A 20,992-nucleotide genomic window follows, 5' to 3' on the forward strand; every position below is an offset into this window, starting at 1 on the left:
GGCTTGTTTATGCTCGGCGAGAGAAAAGAATTGAACCCACGTTTCCCATATGAATGCTCTAATCAGTGAACCCATTTAACAGAAGAATGGAGCCAATCTAGCAGGAGTGCTCAGAAAATGAGTAATGGGACAGGTCCTGCCAGCCAGATACATAGAAGAGTGACTAAGGTGTCTGCCTTCTGCTGCTATTGAATCTGACCCTTATTCCATGCTTTGATCAGGGATCATTCCTTCCTTCCCTGAATAAGGGTAACAGACTGTTTTGCAATTGCGACGTGTAAGAATTGACCCTCCTTACAAGATTTTTCTTTGCTGCAGAGACTGTAAGGGTAGACCTAGCATCTGCTGCACACTGCTGCTTTTTCCCATTACTCCCTTCAGCATATTTGTTTCAAAATAGCTGTAGGAATTAGCATTACATCTACTGCCAGGAAACCAGAGTTTGTCAACACTCTCTGGTGGAATGCCTTCTATTGTTCAAATGCTGATTTGCTGAAAACAAACTGCCCATCAGTCACTTTCACCTAAGAGATAAAACTAAAAAGGACTTCCACTTTTCATAGGTTGCTTGTTTGTTTGATGGATTTTAACAAAATGTAAGGTTTATATAAAGTAAAATTTATTTAAATTGGAGAAAAATATTTTTGGCTTTTCACACCTATGTAGGACGCCGTATGACAGCCCTGTTCTCCAGGTATGTGTTTATAGAATCTTTTTCAGATGCATCACAAAGTCATTTGGGATTAGATACTCAATTTCTTAAGCTTGTCAAGTTAGTTGCACTACTTTTACTGGAAACTGTTTAAACAACTCCTACAAGTGTTCAGAAATATTCTTGTAAGTTTTCAGCTGAAGGTTTTCCAGGGGCAGTTAGTAACCTTTTTTTTTTTTTTTTTACCTCTCACCAGAATACTCTGAATCTTAAAAACTTTAGCTCCTCCAGCTCTTTGATATTCATCCTTTCATTATATCTATAAAAATATTCAAATCCTTTACCCACAGTGTTAGACAATCAAAGTTCAAGATTTTGGGGAACTTCTGTTTTCACATGTCAAGCTAATTGAAAAGTATCCAGCTACTATAATAGGCTCAGCCTATCATACCCACCCTCATGCCCTTAGGACATGTTAGCTTGCTTCCAGCACTGTCCTAAGTTGTGGCTGCTGTGCTGCAGAGCAGCTTGGAGCACAGACACACAGCTTCTTAGAGCATTTTAAATTTTCTCTTATGAGGTAGGGTCTCCCGTCTCCTGACCAACCTACTGGTGCTTTGTTATATCAGTTCCAATTTGCATTCATATTTCTTGTACCAGGATGACCTGAATTATACACAGCATTTCAGGTCTCGCCAGGTGTTGTATGCTTGCACGGTATCATTAATCACCTTTCCAGCTCAAATGCCTGTATTTCCCTGTCTTGTTGCTGCCTCACATCTGTGGTTCAAAGTCATTCTTCCTTCTCTTTTTCATGTTCAGTGCAGAGCATACAGAACAACTGGGGTTTTTTTGGCTTCTAAAAGCCTCGTACTTCCACTTGCTCTTTTTTTTGTTGTTGTTCTAGATGTGGTTCTAATGTTGTTCCATACTGCTCATGTCTCCCAAAATTATCATCAACATTCTCCAGTGTTTTGCTCTTGTTATTAAGCTGGGTTCAGCAGTGAAAGCAGGAAATTAAACCAGCTTAAGGCAGAACAAGCAGAGCAAGCCACAGAAGTCCTGCCTTCAGCCACAACCTTGTCTACAGCGCTGCACTGGTAGGAAAGGCTTCCACTTCTGTCTAAAAGCCACGATGCTCTTGTGTTCCAGTCTAAAGGGAAGGAAGTTTCTCAGCTCACTCAGCATGTTACCTGTATCCAATACAGAGAGTAATTTTATTATTTTCTGTGTAAAAATTAAGGTTTACATTAATGTTCACTCCATGTACCAGCTCTCTGTGGAGCCCGCTCCAGTGATCCTGTAGTTCTCTTTATCTGAACATATTAACATCTTTAATTTTGCATCAGTGAGATACATAAAAATTATTTTTCCTGCCTGTGCAAACCTTCAGCCTCCTGCTTTGCCCTTGCCTGCTCAATATTTTTACCATTACTCAGAGCTGATGACAGCTTCTCACTTAGTTGATAGACTGAATTTTAATTTATTTTTGCTGAAATATAAAATTTATTTATTTCAGAATATCTGATTTTCTGCGGGGAAAAAAATCAGTTCTGAAAAACTAAAAATATGCATTCTGGGGTGGAAGTAGGGGCTGCATGATAGATAATAATTCCTCTTTGCAAAAGTTTAGCAAGTCTCAGATCAGCACATTTTAGAATTAGAATTAAATTAGAATTTTTTAGTACTATTCTGTGACCCAAAATACTATAAAGTCTTGCAAAACAAACTTGACAGGCAAAATGTGCACTGTTTGTATAGATTTTGTTAAGCAAAGGAGTGAAGTGTTCTGTGGGTACCTATGCTCTCCACTAACAATTAGCAGATTTCATAATGAGTTGATCAGCTGACAACACCTACAGAAAACAGACGGTAACAACATTTAGTTACTTCCAAAAAACCTATCAAAGCCCAAAATTTATGAAGTAGAAGTTTGAAGTCAAATAGCAGTCCCTGGAAAATTCTACTGCCAGAAATATTTTTTCGGCAATTCTAAGAAGTGATATGGGAAGTATTCAAATCATTGCACAGGGCTTCAGCTACATATCTTACACTGGCTTCAGTGGGAATCATGCAGTGAAATCCCCACTTATTGCTTTGAAAATGTACCCCTTAGTGTTTCATGTCATGCTGAGAGACAGAGCAGTGATCCAAGGTCCAGATCCACAGCAGGTAGCAGTACACACAATGTGCCAGAGTACTGTAAGGCACCACTGTGTTAAAATATGCAGGCTTTAACTTAAAATGACAGAAATCAAGGGCATTTCAAATTAAGGTTCCTAACAGCCTCCTCCCCTTTGTCCCATTTAGTGACGGTCATACCTTTAGAGCTCTAATGTGTAAAGTTTTTTTTTGTCTTCTTCCTTTTCTCTTTTCTATCCTGCCCTCTATATGACCTCTCTCCTAATTGGAATATATCTTGTTTTTCGATAATAGAATTTCCCCAGGAGATAGTCAATTTTTAGAGCTGAAAATTAATTTACGGGCCCTGCTTGATTGCATGCATCAGATATGTTTGTCTTTTACCACATAGTGACCTTCTTCTCCCCTCTCCCTTCACATCTCCATAGCTAGGAATTCACTTCAGAGTCAGATAACATGCCTTTTTACTCTGTGAGATAGGTATTTGTGTCACGCCTTTCACGTGCTGGTGTTTACGTACCAAGAGTGCTCTTGGAGAGCTGTGTCCCAGTCAAAAGATTGGAATTTCAATCATTCCTTGCACAACAACTGGCAGAACTGTGGCCTTTCTGATTTTGTAGCAATTTCCAGTTCACGTATGTAGAAGTGGCCAGGGCAGGGAATGGGGACCGTGCCACTCAGAGATACTTTTTCCTTGCAATTTGGTACTTCACTCATGAGCCTGTTCATAGCTCCACAGGACGTCTCTCCGAGGCTTTTAAAATGAGATTGAAAAGGTAGTCCACACAGTTCATTGTCACATCATGTGGATACACTGGATGTGTTTCCTTCCAGTCCCTCTAGTATCTGCCAAAAAAAGGCCTCTTCCTTTCATAAGATGCTTTAAGAATAGTAACCTAAATGTAATGAATTTTTTCATTTCATCAGTTGAGATTTCTGTTTTTCAAGAATCCTAGTATGTTTCCATGAAATATACTTCTTTGCAGAGCCAGTCTTTTATTTTATTCAACTGATGATGTACTGATGTGCTCAAATTGAAATGAAAAGTTGAGCAAACACAGATGCTGTTCAGAGCCACGCATTTGCTCATGCTCAGTGTTAAGGACACTCCTGCAACGTTATTTTGATGAGTTTATTTAAGACAGTGAGTGTGAGATTCACCTCATGTAGACTTAGATGGCCACAGCATAAATTTTTACCTCAGCTGGGCATCCTCAGTGCCCTTTCTACTGGATAAAGAGGAATAGGCAAATTTAGCTCATAACTCATCTGACCTATTTTAGACATTTCCAAACTTTGCATCCTCAAATCACTCCAGTGAATATAAAAGGCGTCTAAGTGGTTATATCAGATCTAGATGTCAGCAACTGATACATTTACTGGTTAAATGGATCCCACTCAAAGCTGCAGGGAAGCATCTTCCACAAAGTGAAATCTACGTGGTACCCTTTTAAAAAACTTGATCAGCCAATTATGTGATCCTAAAAACGGCATTTCTGCTGGGGCTTAGCTCAGAGCTGACAATGTTTGGGTTAAAGAAGGTTTTCAGAGCAATCTGTAACAAGTCCATCTTAATGACTGGTTTCTCCCAGCTTCCAAATGCTGTCATGGTCAGCCCATGAGCATGTTCAAGTTACGTGTTGCAGTAAATAAGATCCTGGGTTTTACATGCCCACAGACACACTCATTTGAGACAGTTCCCTGCAACAGCTGAGCTCCATAGCCCATCAAATATTTAAAAAGTTTATTATTTAAATCAAGTCATCCTGGCCTGTTTAGATAGACACTGAAGTCAGCATGCCACGCTAAAAGGAAAGTCTTTGGGAGCATTGTGAGCAAGTGGGACAAACTTTACAAACATCATAAAAGAAATCAGTTAATTAGGTGAGTTGGATAGCAGCAACAGTCAAGTTGAAATAACCTGGTAACCTCAAAGAGTGAGAAAAGGAGAAAATGAGCGTGCATATACACATATCTTGCTGAGAAAGATCCAACAGATCCAGGTTTTTGGCAGCTATCAGATTTCTAGGCCTTATTTTGAATCTTTGTAGACCAGGACAGCTCTGCTCCATAAGCAGAGAGCTCTGCCAACTTATACCAGATGAGAATGTCATCCCCAGGAAGAACAAATAGAAAAAAGAACCACAATAAAATCTCTCCAAGCAAACTTTTATCTGTTTAATGCAGATGTGCCTAATCTTTCACAGTCCAAGAACAAAGAAAATGTACAATGTCAAAATGATGCAAGCTTTTAAAATCACTTGAATTAGTGTTTCACTGATATTTTTATTAGAATTCCAGCAAAAAGAAGGCAATACAACATTTAAACTTTGCTGACCATTTATCACAGGCTAAATGCCAATAAATATTTGGAAAGTAATTTTTATAATACTACAGTTTGGGTTTTGTTCCTTTAACTTCTATAGGGGAAAAATAGCAGTAGCAAAATGCCATTACCTTGAAAAATGCATAGTCAACATACAACCTTATAACAGCCTCCTACCACAAGACCCTTATGTCTAATGCCAGCATCCCCAGGTCCAAGCTCTTGGTTTCCAGCTTTGGCAGGAGCCTCAGTCTGCCACTTTACACAGTAACCGGGTGTTACCAATTCCCTAAAAGTGTCAGCTGCCCCAGGTGAGTTGGAAGTCCATCACCACAATGGGTGTCAGGTGGCTTAGGAACCAGGCACATCCCATTTCCTGTTATCTCACAGGAACACAAGAGAGCTTTTGTGAGAAGTTCTTACAAGTATAGTACCACATTGGGGAGGGATGGAGTGGGTAAGTTTTAACTCAGTTTGTTCTGTGTCCTCTGCTATTTCATCTCAATTGCTATTGATGTCTGCTTCTTACTGCTAGGGATATGCAAGTGAAGCTCACAGGTAGGACTGGAAGTAACTCAGCTTGTAGTTTCTCCTCTGCAGTCTGGAAGGGACAGAAGCAGCTTCACAGATCTGTTAAGGTCCCAGGCAAAACCTTAGCCTCCTCCAGTATTTCTAAAATCTCCACTGGATACTTTATCATTTGACAGCTTCAGCACGGGTGATAAAGAGTCTGTTATGCAAAAAAACACCCCACTTCTTATGCTTTTTCCTCACTTTCCCACCTGCTGTCTTCGTGTCTGTCTGGTTCTTCTCTCATCATAAATATGTTTTTGTAATTGTGACCGCAAGCATGTCTTCATTTCTAAACCACCTAATTCATAACGGAGTCTAAATATCTGATTGCCAGACCTCAAATTCTACATTATAAAGAACTTATAAAACGATCTCAAAATATGCATCATTTGGAAAAATTACCCTGAGTTTAGATCTCCATCTTTAAAAAAACCTAAAACAAAACCGTTACTTCTTTAGAAATTCTTGTGGATAAAAATAAAATTAAAATTCAGTCCAAAAAAGCAGATTTTATATAACTCAGTGTATGAAAATGCTTGCTTCTGGCTCACAATTTGTATGCAAATGAAAACAACAGAGCTATAGCTGGTGCTCTCCTGTAACCTTCGTAGTGTTGCTCACCGAGTGCCTTTACAGTAAAGTGTGATGCTTTTGTCAGAATTACCAACATTTTTAGAGAAGTAATTCTGAGTGGAATTAAAACAACCTTCTGCACCTTAAAAGGGCAATGAAAAGGGAGGAGAGGGAAAAGGGAGAGCAAATTGGTGCATTCCGCTCATTATGAATAAAGTATAGTTATTTAAATCAGGCCACTCCACGGAATGTCACATGAGCTAATACTTCATTTCCACCAGTTTGAAAGCCCTGCTTCTCAAGGGGAAGAGCCTTTTTTCAGCAGCTATCCACTCTGGCAGCATCCCTGTGTTATTTACAGAGAAATACACGGAGAACATCTATGAGGGTAAACGCCTAATCGTGCAAGAAGAGGGGCGCTCTCCATTCTCACTGAAGATTGCACAGTTTCAAGACACTCTGCAATTCACAGGGTTCTGATCCACGGGTGTTACTTAGCAGTAGTGAGTCTAGAAGTCTATAGGGAAAAATATTCAAAATTTTCCTGATGTTTACATGTTCTCCTTCAAAAGAAGCAAAAGTGTCTGTGGCTGATAATTCTTTGTTTCATCCTACTGTTTCCATTACTGATTTACAGAAGACATACACTGGGACCCATAACAATGTGTCTACAAATTGTTATTAATGTTCATCTTTCAAAACCAGATGAGTTTATTTTGAGTTTACTATTTGGAGTGTGTTGTCTGTCTCAGTTTTTGTCTCTCACGACCAGGCGGACCATTTTATCAATAACAGCAAACAGGCAAGAACACTTTTAGACCTTAACTACTTTGCTTTTATTTTTTGGGATCCCAAACCCTCGATTTTTAGGGGGGTTGAGGTCCAAATTAACAGAGGATTACTCTGCAGTGGTATAACAGCTAGTTGAACAGAGCAGCTTTGACACAGAGCAGAGCAAGATCTGTGGGTGCTGTTGAGATGCATATAAAAAAATCAGTGAAATCTGTGCAAAACTTTGGTTTAATGATAAGTATAAACAAACTCTGTATTAATCTCTGACAAGCAGATGTGCTAAAAGGATTTTGTGTGTTGTCAATGATGATTTTCCTCTGATCCTGAGCAAGCCTGCTAGCTGGCTGAGGTACTGGGTTGAGCTCATTGTCTGGTTTTTAAAAACTGGCCCTCAAACATTCTCTTAACAATCAGCTTTCTGTTAGAGGATGAAGGAGAAGCACTAAGCGAGTCTTGCTCTTCAGGCTGAGCTGACTGACATCGGGGCTGCTTGCCCACTCGTGTTCCTGGGTGCAAAAGTTCTGCCAGGCATCTCCTTTCCGGAATTCTCACGGATGTAGTGTGAATTGCTGTGTTTTATGGAGAGGGAAAGCTGGGTGTCCCTGCCTTGCTTTCACATTCCTGCTGACACCCAGTGGCTTCCCGGCACAATTGCACAGCCTCCTCGGTAGCGGCGGAATAATGAAAGTCACGGCGGCATTTCAAGGAATTTCAGTGAATCTCACGGACATCGACGGCCTCCTCCTTTTAATCACTTTTTAGAGGGAAAAATAAAGAAAACAAGGGGAATGGCTTGTTTGGAAATACGCTGCAGGACAGCACCCGGGCTGTGACAGTCCCGCTCTATCGGTTGGGACCTGGATCCGGCTTTGGAAAGCATAAATGATCTCAGGAAAAACCCCAGAGGAGAAGCGCCCTCTGACTCTTGCCTTTTCATGCAAGAAGAGGTGAGGAATCGTGTTGTGACCGCAAAAGGCATTTGAGCATAAACCAATTTTTCACAGTACAATATGCCATCACCTCCAACCCCCAAAAGTTTTCATGTTCAGTTTGGGGAAAAGAAAAGAAAAAAGCCTTCACACAGTTTAAATTTTCTGTACAATAAGGTGATTTCCTATAGAAACAAATTTCATACCCTGCCAACTATGAGTACTAGGCCCTCAATATTAGTGGATATTTGATATTTTCTTTGGGTACCCCTCAGCCTTTGGTAAAAGTCCCAAAATAAAAGAGCCCAGCTAAGGATCTTAAGCCTGGCCTATTATTGCTTTCTTAACAACAGGCTTTTCTGCTTTGGAGACAGCTGTCTTGTTACTCGTTCTAAGCGAAAGAGGAATGGGATTTGTATAAAATCCCAGGCATTTGTATAAAAACTCATTTATGTGCAGGATCCAGCTTTGTGAATGTAAACAGCGGCTAAAAACAGCCTTCATCTTTTCTATTCCAGAAATAAGGAAAAAAACCAGCCTGTATGAAGCATATGGGATTCACTCAAACTTGATCATCCAAATGTATTAAATGTAAAAAGAGTGAAGTAAAAGCAAAGAAGTATCAAAAAACAATATCAAACCCCCTCCATGGTCAATCACAGGCTAAATGCAGCAGCAGTGCAAAGAATGTGCAGGCACAAGGCGTGTGCCCACACATCGTGCATTTTAAGGACTCACCAGCTAATATTTCCTATCTTTTTCCAGAAGCCATACGGTAAACAGATAGCACTAACAAAGTCAAATATTAATAACCAAGAACTGCACATCTCCAAATCCCCTTCCCCCAACCAGCAAAACCCATAGAAATTTACACTGACCAAAGCAAATAGAAAATAAAAGTCAAAGCACTTACATGGTTGACATTTAGGGATAGAACCAAGTACCCTTTCCATCCTTTTGAATTTCCTAAGTTATAACATTAACAGAAAATAAATACACATCGAAATGGAGTAACTCATGATCGTGACATACAGTCACTGAGAAGTTACGGTAATAAGGTTTTGAAACAGAACATCCCAAGAAGAAATTCTGAACTGTCTCTAGACAGCTCAGATCAATTTAGCATTTTGTCACACTCTTAAGCGATCTGGTTGGCTTTGTCCACCCGGAACAGCTTTCTCAGTATAATTAATTTCCAGCCACACAGTTCTTTCTTTTGAGGAGCAGCATATTTTCAGCTCTCCCAACGCTGTGATTGATTTCTGGTGCGATGGAAAGAGAAACGGTTTGCAGAAGCATGAAAACAAATCTACAAAAATGTTGATGCAGGGGACACGACTCAGCCCTTCACCTAAAACCTGAATGATGCTTTGGGGAATGTAGAATTAAGGAGGTAGAGAAAAACATCTATTTCGCATTTTATTGATGTTTCTGAACCTTGTCTAGTTTCAAAAGTAGATACTCCAGAGTAATACATAGAAAACCTCTCAGCATCAAGAAACCATTCCTTCTAGCCAAAGTAACTGAGAAAATGACACTAAAAATGGTCCGTGTGCTTTCTTGGTTGTTGAAGAGTCAGAGCCCACAAGTCCTACTCACAAAATTGTTTGAGACTACTAACAGCTGTCTCAATTCTCACATTTTTGTTGTGCAAAAGAGACAGTCACTATATTATGCATTTTTTCACCTTCTACCTTTTGCTCCTTGTTTCTTGAAACATGAACTGAAAACTGTGTGACATCTTGAAAACTTATTTCCCACTGAATTGCATATTGAATTTAAATTTTGTAAGACTGAATGAAGCTTAGCTCAGAATCCACAGGCATTATTATTAATCTAACTAAGATTTTGTTAAGATGGAGACTGGGAGAGGACTTGGATGCCTTACAGACTTGCTGGTTCACCAATTATTAAGGCAATGGCCCTTGTTTACTGACACTAATAAATTCTGTTAGTTCATGCAGATGAGAAGCTGGTTTAAAAAATAGTTGAGCCAATGTGAACTTTTTGTCTTAGTGGAAGCATTGCCTTCTCTTCACCTCTTTCTTGTCTGTTAATTTCCATTGTCTCATTCCATGAGGTGCTTGTTTGAAAGGATGAAATCTCAGCTTTTTAAGTGCAAGAGTAAAAGCGAAAATATTTAGACACCAAAAGTGAGCTATTCTTTTGTGAAAGAGATTTCAGTGTCCTTAAGAGGGTATGAATGTGATGAGAACTTTCTGTTTATTTCCTCCCTGAAGTGGAAGAGACCTTCCTGGGTTTTTAGATTAACTCTGTATTTCTTGATCTTTTCTATTCTATGGTAGGTTAGGTGCTGATAATCTTTGTCTTTATGGTCTTATGCAAACAGATTCATTTTGCCGTTGATGGATCATTAGAAAAGCACTAACCTAGCAAATATGCACGCACAAAAACCGGGTGTGAGAAACCCACAGCTGTGCATAGGATCATAGAATCATTCAGGTTGGAAAAGACCTCTAAGATCATCGTGTCCAACCATTGACCAAGCACTGCCAAGACCGCCACCAAACCAGGATCCTAAATGTCACATCTATGGGTCTTTTATAATGTATCATATTCCTTGTTATATACAGGCATTAAGTAACATTTTGTACCCTTTGAGATTCCTGAAGCCACTAAAGTACCAACCCAGAAAGGAGAAATCTTGGAATATACTGAAAATTTAGACTAAATTTGAAGAGTCTCTTTTTCTTTTACCTAACTTTATATGTTGCCTTTTACCCTTGCAACTTTCTTTTCTTGCTGTGTTTTTATTTGCATTGTGACAGTGCTTGGAAGTCATTGGTGAGGACTTCTCTGGGGCCAGAACTACACAATACCCCACCGAAAAAAATCCCTATGTGACTTGCAACATGAATATAAAATGTTGAGTGGCTGTATAGATATAGACACACAAGTGCAGAAAAGAGTGAGACTGCATATTTGTATAATCCTTGCCTCTGGTTTTACAAACAAGGAAAAAAAAGTACTGCTATCTCAAAATTTTCAGCGTACACTGAACATGTAGTTATCTCGACAGACTTCTTCCCCCTCACTGAAACTCCCAGGCTTAATGTATTTTAAATGCTATTATAAACAAAAGTCAGGATCTAAATTTGGATTTGTCTAGCATATGAGGCTTGTTTGCCCTAAATTAGGAAATTAGGCCAAATATCAGTCAAAACTCACCGCAGATATTATTGGGGAGTTATGTAGTGCTCATAATTTTAGTATCAGTTATAAATTTTCTTGATGTTGTTGATAAGCTTTTTGGTGTGGGAATCAAGTTTGCTTCTGCCAGAAGAATGATGGATGCCATCAGTGCACGACAAGTTATGGATAATTATACTTAAACTAGCTGCACTGCTTTCTGTTAACTATGCATAAGAGGTAATAATAATTTAGGGAAAATACGTTTAATGTAGGCCTCATTTTAGGGAAGGAATGTGTAAAACTGCATCCAATTTCCAAACAGGTGAATATGTAAAAAACTGAGTAACTGCCTGTGCAAATGAGAGAGAGAACTTTCATGACATATTGTAGATGAGATTAGGTGCTTATTTATAAAAGCAACAACAACAACATCAAAAAAACAACCCCTACATTCTTAAAGGACAAGAGGAATTTGTTGTCTGTGGTGAGGTGCTGTTGGGTCCATTTGTCTGCATATGTTTGGCTAATACATTTTAACAGATAGTGCTTTGCTTCCCGTGACAGGATTGAGATCTATAGCTGTACTGACTATATATTATTTCAAAACCAAATAAACACAGAGAATCCCTATTTCTGTGTGACAGTACTCAGACAGATAAGTAACAATAAGAGGAATGCATGTGCTCTAGAAATCCATTCATTCAGAAAGATCCCAAAGCACTTACTAGATTATTAAGAGAAATCACTTGCACAACCACTTTAACAGTAGCAATGTAGCAATACTACCCAGATGTCTGTGATGAGAGGAATGTCTTGTCTCAGTCATTATCCCACTGCACTCTATAGATCATCAGTAACCTCTACAATCGTTGCTGTTGGTAATTGGCTGTAAATATGTTTGAGCTATAGACAATGTATAGAAGATGAAGCATGTCCAAAGCCTGATCCAAAACTCCTTGGAGTAAACACCAAGGGAGTTTTATAGGCTTTGACTCAGTCTCTCAACTTCCTTGGGACTACTCAACTTACTTGGGACTTCTGTGGGACTACTTGATTGCTAGAAGATAACTGTGTTTTTCAGAGCAGTGCTCTTTGGATGTGACATATAAACCATGGCTCAGGAATAGTTTGATTCAAAATTACCATGGGAAGGAGAATGCACAAGGTCTCCTCAACAGCCTGAAGTGAGCTGGAATGTCAGAGCCCTGGCTGCAGCAGAGGATGATGCTCTTGAAACAGTGATAACAGAGTAAGCAAGGTCAAAGACATCAAGAGCAGTGCCTGCATGTCCACAGGAGATAGGTGGGGAGGTAGTGAAATTCTTTCTTAAAGTAAGAAAATACAGAGGGTCTGCTGGTCATATGGATTTTCATTTTTGCCAGGATTGCCACTCCCAGCCAAGGGCTTGCACATATTTTGATGCTAGAACTAGAAATTTGAGTGCCTAGAGTCCCATGCAGTTTGACTACTGAAGACAGGAGTTACAAACATATATGTAAATTAAACCTGTTGCAATCTGGTTGCAATATGTTGTCATATTCTACATAATGTGGACATAAATATATGACTCATTGTGAATATATTCCATTATCTTCCCTCTGAATCCCATTAACTGTTTTACATTAAACCCTAGGTAGTACTTGTTTTACTCCATCATCAATTCCAACAAATCAGAGATGGTGACAGCACTGCCTCAGTTGTACCATCCCAGTGTGAACATTGGCATATATCAAAGGACTGTTAAATTATCAATGTCCCTCTGATGCCACTCTGATTTTCAAAGTCAGCACATTCTAGGGGCAGTACAATAGTGGCAGAGCAAGATGTGACAGGGGCCCATCTCCACTTCCCTGACTTGCACACTTGGCAGCATAAAGTGAATTATGGCAGCTGATGGCTGCTCTCCCTCAGAGAACAGCACCCAGAGACTCACCAGCCAGGTTTCTGAGCCTCTTTTGTAGGAGGATCCGTGTTAGAGAACAGCTTCCTCCTCCGCCACATGTCAGCTCACCGATCCATCCTCCCTTTACATGGTCCCTGTGTGGGATGCTGCTCCAGGTTCACCACCTGACTGGTTTCTCAATCTGTAGGAATGTTTGGCAGCATGTCAAGGTGTTTGGATGCCAGTGAGACAAAGCAAACAGTGCTGAAGTACTGAAGAAAATTAAAAAGTTAGCTCTCTGTATAGTATGTGATTGAGCAGAAGGGAGTATTGGTGCTCTGTGCAAAGAGCCACAGGGAGACATTGGAGAAGGAGTCATTCCGAGAGCTATGTGATGATATGTAGATTATTTTGATCAAAAAGTCCCTTAGAAATCAACTTACTATGCTGCATTACAGCAATAAATTTTGTTTCTTCCAAGTTACTGTAGCAGCAAAATGAGCAGTGCTTAATTTAGTAGTGAATCAGCATTTCCATTCTCCTTCTTTTTCCCACTTTCCAAACTTAACAAGAGTTTTGTGGAAAAGAGTCAGACTCTACCAGAAAGCAAAGGCATTCATAGGTTATGCTGGAATGAACACACATTTGAACCAGCTTTATCCATCCTTGCTTTTAATGGGGCCCTGAACTCAGCAGAGGCTGTTAGGTGCTTTTGTAATACAGATTAACAATAATACTAAAGTTCCTCCCATATCTCAGTCCTCCCAAAGAGAGAGACTTAGGCTAAGATACTTTAAAGCTCTCCTTAGGCTGTTGTGAGTTCAGTGTGAAAGTACATCCGTTGCCATCTCACGTTAACACTTAAGGCTCTAGAAGTGGGGGCCTTTTGCTTTTACTATAGCTTGTCAGATTATGGAATTGAGGAAACCATTGATCCCTGAAGGATAAAAATCAGTGGAAGGCTCCTTAAAAGAAAAATGCAGTATATTCAAACAGCATTAGAGAAAGTCCTCTCTTTGTAGTTTGAGATGTTGAAGGTCAAGGGAAAAAAAAATAAAAAGAGCCCCACATAAAAGTAAAAAAAAAAAAAACCAAACAAAAAAAAAACTTTAGGCAAAGCAGCCATTGCCAAGTTAAAGTAGAAAAAAAAATAAAAATAAAACTTTAAAGCTTTTTCTGGTGTCTGTCCTTTGTTTTTACAATGTTAGCTATTCAATAGGAAAAATGATTAAGCTGTCTGCTTTGAAACTGCTGTATTAAGGTGTTGATAGTAAATAAAATGTCTTATTTGCTGCTGAAGAGCAAAAATGTGAAGGTCATAAAAGACCAAATGAAAACTTTAGGAAAATCTTTGTTGAGGAATTCTGAATTCTGATCTAATTGAAGAGAATGCCATCATTTTAAATGGAAGTCAGGTCCCCGTATTCCTGTGGAAAAAAGACCAGCTTTGGAAACTTTAGCACTGAGCTACTCCTGTAATGCTAATAACATTAAGTTATTCCTGTAACTGAAGTAACACTTTGCAATGGGAGTGAGGAACACTGAAGAACCTGGATGTGTTTTTCCCTGGGTAGGCTTGTGAATTGCCTCCTTGCCATGCCTTGTGTTACATCCTAATAAATTACATTAGTAAGGCAAAACTTGGCATTTCTATGTCAGAAGTTTGAAGGGGGCTTTGGCTGGTGGAGGCTTTTCGAGGGGGGCAGGAGCAGGGAATGGGACCGTGTCTCTAACAGAGTACTGCTCCAAGAAAAGCCAGCTCTGCTTCCAGGCATGCAAGTTATCTCCTGCAGGGTCTGATCCTCTCCCTCCCCATGGAGAGGGATAAACCTCCCCCAGGCTCCAACCTGTGCAGGATCAGGATGGCAGCGTCCCCTGGCACAGCTCATGCTCCAGGGATCATGTGTGGGGGTTCCAGTGCAGAAAAAAAGAGGGCAAACAACTCACTGAAAACTGTAAAAAAAGAAACTCAGAAACTCACTCAGAAAAGTGAGTTAGGACTTGGGGGAAAAAAGAACCTAGTGAGGTTTTGTAAAAGGTCTCTTAACTTTCTTTCTTGTGGTCACAGTTTCAGACACTGAATGTATCTAGAAATTAATTAATTTCTTACTTTATGAACAGACTTTCAAACAACACCACTTTTTGGGGTTTTTTTGGGGTTTTTTTGGGGTTTTTTGTTAGTATTGTATTCTGAGGAGCTGCAGTACTCTTTTGAACAATAGCAATGGGATCTGGGTTTAGTTCGGATTTTTTTCCCTTGACAAACTCTTCTTTTCAATACCTGCTCTTTTTACTGCACTGAGCTGGGAGAACACTGTACTTTGAACAAAGAGCTAAAGCACTTTTTTGTTTGTTTGTTTTTCACATACTAACCTCTGGCTTTTTGGCCATGCTCAAAATATGCTTGCTTTATGCCTGTCAATTTAAATGAGTTTTGTTTTAATTTTTGCACCAGATGAGTTCACGTTGTGGTCTTTGAAAAGGCCAGGCAGAGATTTTCCCAGAAACCCAGCATTTCCAAATAGCCTCTTCAAGTGGAATCACTTACTGCAATTTAAATATTCGAGCACTTTTATTCTAAAGTTAATATTGTTTATAGGAAGCAAATGCAAATAAGTGGTAAAAACCTTTTGGTATTAGGTCATTAAAAATCCATTCTTGACTTCCTTCCCACAACTACATCTTTTTTCAGACCTGTCACCCATTTCGTTTAAGCACTTAGCTTTCTCCTAATGAATGAATTGGCATTTCATATTACCTTATTATCCTATAAAGCAAAATGCATACTCAATAACATTAATGGTAATTTCTCATAAAGACACATTATCGATCCGGGTGCTACCTGTAAGCATTGAAAATTGCAGCCTGCACACAGAGCTTTTCACATCTGGGCCTGAAGAATTAAAGAAAAATTAAATTTGACAGCAGTAAATTCACAGGCACAATCTAGGCACCAATTTATATGCAAAATGAAATGCTTTATGAAAATTTCCTCTATTTTCTCACGGAGATTTGGGAAAAAGATTTCACTAGATGCTTCTTTCTCTAATATCCCTCTACTTAAATATTATACTGCAGTCACTGCAGACTCCCTTTGATGTATAAATAATCAAGTTAAATTATGTGCAGCAAGGAGACTAGTGCTCTGCCATTCTTATTTTACAAAGTAATATCTACCCTAGAGGGTCAAATTTCCCTGACAAATTCTTAATTACTATGTTGCAACAGAAGCAGAATCTATTTGTGCATAAATCCCGGGCGTTCCCATGTGGTAAGTAACTAATATTACCAACCATTTCACTTGGCCTGTTCACTGAACTCCATAATTAGATAATACTTTTGATGATGGTACATTTGAAGTCTTAATCCATTTAATTTTTTATGAGATTTTTTTATTTTAATAGGGATATGTTAGTGACCGCTGCCTATTTAAAAATCATTAAAATTCTGTCCACAGCAGTAATAAAGATTAAAGATTACTAATATGGCATTCATAACCTTTCTGGTTTTCTAGAAATCTGGGGCTTAAGGTAAATGTTAAAGGTCATTTAATATGTTAGTCAGTAATTATAATCCTGGGTAATAGGTTCCTTTTCTAATTATCCTGGTATAAAAGTTCTATTGTTTGGGTCTATTCTTCTGATTTTCTTATTTGGATTTTAGGGGGAATGAGTAATCCTGGAATTAAGTTTCTGAACATTGATGAAAGTAGGTAATGCACAATGATTAACTGGATAAAAGCCATATGTTTGAATGCCGCATAATATCTTGCCTTGAAGTTACTTACAAAAGATGCAGCATCCCCTTCCAGGAGAAATAAAGCAGAAAGGTCACTGCAGAGATTAATACCTTTTTTTATTTTAATATCAAACATTGACAAATAAGATAAAGGCTTTGTGAGCAAGCTCAGAAGAAAGTGAGAGTGGTTAAACACTAGATGGGAGAGAATCCTCGAAAAGTCTGCCGGTCATTTGAGAGGCAGGAAAAGGAAATGTCCTCCTTGAGACCCCAGCTCAGGAAAACCTTCAGGAATGAGTTTCATGGAATGCAGCACACTCTGCATGCTTTCCTGGGATGCAGCTTGGATCTGCACCTTTTGCCCTGCGATGCAAGTGGGATTGCTGAGGCTCACTGAAGAAAATGTTCTTACCCTTCTGCTCATGACAAAAAAAATCGATGTGATTTTGTCTTAGAAACACACTTGTTTTCTATGATATGGATATTCTGCAATGCCTTTCTTCCTTTATCTAGAAGGGTACATAGATGTATATTTGTGATGTTTATAGATAATGCATTAAGAACATTTACATACCAGGACCTGAATTCTGGAGTAAGCACTTAAAAATGTATTTGAGTGCAATGTATTTGATTTTAAATACAATTTTAAGCTCCCTGTAAGTTAAATGTGTCCTAAAATGCTGTCTTAGATCACAGTGCCCTGATGGATCACTTTGGAACCTGAAAAGGGTTCAAAAGGGATATCAATCCTCCTGCAAAACTTAGATTCCTGGGCAAACATCTTCCTGTGAGCTGTGGATCTCACACCACCACGAGTGCCATAATGCCCTAAATGCAGGAGGAAAAATGTAAGGGAAAACTAGGACAACAGTAAGAAAATGTCTTTAGGAGGTGACCTACTCTTTACAGTGTTTTTCAATTTTATCACAATACAAATACATAATAGCATTAAAAAACCCTTCAATGTCACAAACTCTTGTTTCAGCAGTAATTATATCTCACTAGCTGGCTTTGGGCAAGTCACTAAGGCCGTGTTTGAAGGGCAGCTGCAGGTCATGATTTTTCCATGGTCACTGAGCAGCTTCTTGAGCTGCAGATTTGTGCTGGAGCTGATGTTCTGTACTTTTTTAAAATCAAGCCTCCAACGCCTTAGCACGGAAGTAGAAAAAAATGTTGTCAAATGCATGAAAAATCTGGTCTTAGTATCTCCATTTTAAAAGGATGACAGCGATATGATCTGTTGAGGTGGTATGAAGTTAAAATGGTCAATTTTTATAAGGCATTTCCCTTTACAACAGAAAGGCAACTGCTAGTACTCCAGCTGATAAAACCACTGAAAATCAGAGCTCAAATCTTTTGCAGCAGTCCTTTATTCTTGAAGACTTAGAAATTCACAGCCTCTTGTACTTAGAGTTATTTTGAAGGAGCTAAAAAGCAGACTGATGAACATAATTTAACTATGATTGGTGAAATTTCAAGAATGCTAAATCAGAATTGTATATAAAACCTTGATTAAGAAATTAATCTCCTATAAGCGTTCCCTTCATATTGAAACCCAAGTAGCAAAATCTGAAGCTTTCTTGTAAAGCAGCAGTAGCTGACTTGAGAAAAAGTTCAACTTCCTGATTTTATCAGTAAATCCATGTGAGCAGCCTTCTTTCAGAGCTTTTTTAAAATACTGGAGTGAAGAGTTTGTTAAAGTTCTGATTCTTTTATACTTTTCTGCCTCTTTTTTTTTTTTTTTTGGCCTTTTACTTAGCTGCAGTTTCCCAATGAGCCTTTCATACCAAATACTACACAGTATTCATTTGAAGGAAAAGAAATGCAGCCAAATCTTTGTGTTGACACACTCATAATTTATTCAATTCACCGACCATCTGACAGATAAAATTCATGGGCTTCTGAACTAGAGAGCCACTCAGGTGCCAAATTAACAAACTCAGGTGAAATTAGTAATAGTTATGAATATTCACAGGAATATCTGGATCGGTTTCTACCTAAAGAGACCATTATCAAATGTTAACTCTTTAAAGTGCATGTCTGTCCCAGAATAGAGCACTGAAAAAGGAAGATTTGTACATTGTGCATCACCAGATGAGCTTCCAGTCACTGCAATGACAGTCAGGTGCTGCTTGTCCCCAGGACCTGCATGGCACACCAGGACCAGGCAGTCTCTGAGCAGTCTTGGCGCCAGCCAGGCCTTTCCAGACCTTCTCAAAAGTTGGAGCAGCTTCATCTAATCTATATTTAGCTAAGATGTTTTGCCTGCTCTTGAGTGAGGATGCTCTGCCATGCTTCCTTCCTACATCACATCTCCCGTGCTAGTGATCAAATGTAACTGGACCTGCTTTGCCTGCCCCAGCTGTATTCCGTGCAGAGAGCACCCTTGTGGATAAACCACGTCTTGCACAGCCACAGCTGCTTAAGGGCTGATGCAAAATGCCTCTGCAAAGCATAAAAAAGAAAGATTTATCTTACGGGATATTTATTTTTACTGTCTTGATATTTAGTACGCACCTTCAGAGAGTTTTCCTAAAATATTTTCCATTATTCTGCAGCGTGAGTGAAAAGGGTAGCTAGAAATTTTATGTTATTTGGTCATCTGCCACTTAATACAGCTGGGAGGAAGAGCTGGATTTCATGGGGCTGGGGAGGAAAGATCCACAGTGAATAATGATTGAATACAGTGGAAACCTGCAATCACAGCAGTGGGCGCAGCCAGGCTGCAGAGGAGTATTCCCGGTAATTCTGTCAGCCAAAAAGTCAAACTGCTCAAAGTTTGTGCGTGACTTTTAGGGGAGGCACAAGTCATTGAACTCCATGTTGTCTTCTTGGATGTTAATCCGAGTACTGTTCCAGCCATCAGCAAACCCAAGGAAAAGTAAATTTCACCATAGCCAAGAGCTAATTAGATTACACACAGTAACATCCTTAGTAAAGCTATGAGATTTGCATGTGGGGCCTGGGCCAGTACATTTTCAGAACAGCTTTGTTCATTTGGTAAGAATTAGGTTGATAACATCTAAGTGTATGATGTTTGTTGTTTCTAAGTTTGGGGCTGTAAATGAGCAGCTGATGTAAAGGAACAGCTGGGAAACTCAGAAATGATGCAATGAAACACTAATTCTTTCATATAGTTTACTTTCTCAAAGTTTTAAATTCTTGGTGCAGAATGAAAGAGGGAAAAAACACACAGTGTTTTAAGCTATTTTTCAATGAAAAGATTTTTAAATCTTAAATTTGTTTTACATCTATGTGTATCTTTTCCACAGTTTTTTCTTTGCAAAATTTTGAAGTTTTTCTCTGTGAGCATATAACATACTACTGCACCTATATATGTGTCTACAGAGTCTTGAGGTTGGCAAGACCATATAGGCACAATTTATAACCTGTCTTAAAGATCTGAGGATTAATTCAACAGCACAGAGCAACATAATTAGAAGTATCAAAATGTTACATTTCATCACAGATTATTGCTTGAAAAATTTATACAACAGAAAGAAACATATTCCAGTGCCCTGTAGCCATCTCAGAAACAGCAGAAGACAGTACCAAAATGCACATTTTCTGTGAAAAATTCACAGAGACATATATAGGTTGGTCCGTCTTCAATCTGAGGCATTGAAATCTAAATTCAGATTTGACTCTGTTAGTTTTAATAAACTATACCTTAATACAATATTCCTGGTTTAAATGTTGAATTACCCAGAGAGGGGCAAAAAAAATCACAACATTTAATTAAGTGTTCATTTTTCCTACTTGAATTCCAAAATTTAAAAAAAAAAAAGTCTCAGTTTTATTTTTAGTAAGTTGATGTTTGCTTTTTCTTCTTTTCTTTTATAAATCTCCCCTTCGAGCGACTCCTCACCTCTCAATCATCTTAACAGGCTAAATTCTGAAACTAATTGCTGTAGCTGCATTTGGAAGGAGGAAAGCAGAGTGACCAGATACAAAAACCTCCTGCTGGTGCCTTATAGGCTGGTGTGGAAGAGCAAGGCTGGCCCCAGCAAAAATAACTGTTTGAACTTTCCTGAGAAACGCAGAATTATGTTCCTTTAGTGATTGCTTCACCTGCTGTCTGCTTCATGAGCCATCCTGGGCTGTGAGCACCTTTTCCTTTGTGGTTTTGAGGCAACAGCTGAAGGAATAATGCAGGGAACTCCCGAGCTGTAGCAAAGTGGGGGGCCCTAGCAGAGAGCTGGGATTAGCAGCTTGCTGCTGAAAGGTGTTGG

The 20,992-nt window shown here is 39.0% G+C and overlaps 1 long non-coding RNA gene across 6 annotated transcripts in view; it reads left to right on the forward strand.

The window, feature by feature from the left end:
• Nucleotides 1–20,992, forward strand: part of LOC125325336 — a 138,615-nt gene that overhangs the window by 105,355 nt on the left and 12,268 nt on the right. The window lies entirely within an intron of this gene.

Source organism: Corvus hawaiiensis, chromosome 4, assembly GCF_020740725.1.
Source record: "Corvus hawaiiensis isolate bCorHaw1 chromosome 4, bCorHaw1.pri.cur, whole genome shotgun sequence".
Lineage (NCBI taxonomy): Eukaryota > Metazoa > Chordata > Aves > Passeriformes > Corvidae > Corvus > Corvus hawaiiensis.